Source organism: Macrobrachium nipponense, chromosome 33 (genome assembly GCF_015104395.2).
Source record: "Macrobrachium nipponense isolate FS-2020 chromosome 33, ASM1510439v2, whole genome shotgun sequence".
NCBI lineage: Eukaryota > Metazoa > Arthropoda > Malacostraca > Decapoda > Palaemonidae > Macrobrachium > Macrobrachium nipponense.
Window position 1 is genome coordinate 21824671 of NC_087219.1, and position 2118 is coordinate 21826788.

The 2118-nt window shown below is 32.5% G+C and overlaps 1 long non-coding RNA gene across 1 annotated transcript in view; it reads left to right on the plus strand.

Moving 5' to 3' along the window:
- Positions 1 to 415: 415 nt before the first annotated feature.
- Positions 416 to 2118, plus strand: part of LOC135202709 (uncharacterized) — a 12573-nt gene continuing 10870 nt past the window's right edge. Inside the window, exons 1-2 of the long non-coding RNA XR_010311795.1 lie at positions 416 to 518; positions 893 to 1112. This is a non-coding gene — a long non-coding RNA (uncharacterized LOC135202709). The remainder of the gene's footprint in view (positions 519 to 892; positions 1113 to 2118) is intronic.

The following is a 2118-nucleotide window of genomic DNA, read 5'->3' on the forward strand; positions in this document are numbered from 1 at the left end:
TAAATATATATATATATATATATATATATATATATATATATATATATATATATATATATATATATATTCATATACGTATACGTATATATATGTACACATAAATAGAATTTTACTATATATACATATATAAATATATATATATATATATATATATATATATATATATAATATATATATATATATGCATAACATACTAGACACATGCGCTTCATACGTACACACGTCCTAGAAAAACATACGATCACGTATACAAACACCCACAGCCACATCACACGCCCACAAGGACACTCCGAGCGCTCGCATGGGAGTTGACATTTAAAACTGGAAGTCGACTGCAACAAGCTTCACGGCTTGTGCTCAAGACGGGCTCGGAACCGATGACATCATCATCGCCTATTAGTGGGTTTTTCCATTCTTCTGATATATTAAACACGGCCTTCGGAGGCCTGGGAGCTGTCTCGTTGGAGCTTTCTTCGGGAGAACTGCGTTAGGATCTCGTCTGGTTTAGGCCTGCAAGGGTAATGTGGCTTCTTGCATCAGTGATATATACTACTGTTTGTGATTTCGTGATTTGGAGCAGGATTTTGGGGGAGAGAGAGACAGAATTTAATGCTTTTTCCTTATTAATATATAAATACATTATGTAAATATACACACGCATATATATTATATAATATATTAGATATATATATATATATATATATAGATATATATATTTATATATATATATATATATATAATCCTATATATATGTATATATATATATATATATCTATATATATATATATATAGATATATATATAATATATATATTTTCTTGATAGAGGGTGAACAGAACAAACATATCCTTCATACACGATGACTAATGGTACTCATTCACTCACTCCCGCAGGACCGAGAGAGAGAGAGAGAGACCATGCCCAAGGAGGAGCCCCGCCCCCAGGCGAGTCTGGCCTGCCTGCCTCTCCCCCTACCCCTCCCCCCTCTGCTGCTGGTGGTGCTGCTGCTGTCACCGGCAACTTCAATCGCCAAACCGAAAGGAACTCTGGAAGAAGCCTCGCACGCCATCAAGTTCCCACCAGGAGACGCAGGAGACTTTATACCAGGTCCAGGTAAGTGGTTTCTCGATCAGTGGAACCACGCTACATGTCTGCTCGGCACTTGGATGGGTGATCTCAGGGCTTTGTTGTGAGAGGCATTGGATTTCAGTGAGGCCCAGCGATACAACCGAAAAAAAGTGTTGTTGTTTTGTTTGTATGTATATATGTATGTATGTAATGTGTATGTAGTATGTATGTATATAGTAGTATATATATATATCATATATATATATATATATATATAGTATATATTATATGTATAATGATAGATATATGTATATATATGTATATATATATATATATATATATATATATATATATATATATATATATATATATATATATATATATATATATATATATAATTTATTTATATGTATATATATAAATTATATACATACATATACATATATATATATATTATAATGCATAAGAGTATACATATATATATATATATATATATATATATATATATATATATATATATATTTATATGTATATATATATATATATATATATATATATATATATATATATATATATATGAATATATATGCAAATACCCTCCCTTAAGTAAGTGAAGCAAAGAGAGAACAGAAGAGTGTTACACTTTTATATTTACGTAGGATATAACGTCTTAATCGTTTCAAAAATGGAAAGCGCTTGATACAAGATAAGATGCGCTACGCCCCTGCTCAAGCCATAAGGAAAAGGACTTTATTTTCTGCACCAATAAAAACAGCTTCAAGTGTTTCGCCTCAGATACGACAATTACTACTTCCGTAAAAAAAAACATCTGCTACATAGGTGAATCCACATGGCCGATTTTTCCGATCCGCACGTTGCATAGGTATTCGGTATATTCCGATATCTCTCTACGTAAGCCTTTTTTCCAGTGAAATGGAATGCAATAGGGAAATTGAGGCCAAAAGCCAAGCGCTGGGACATATGAGGTCATTCAGTGCTGGAAGGGAAATTGAAAGTAAAAAGGGTTGAACGGTGTAACAGGAGGAAAACC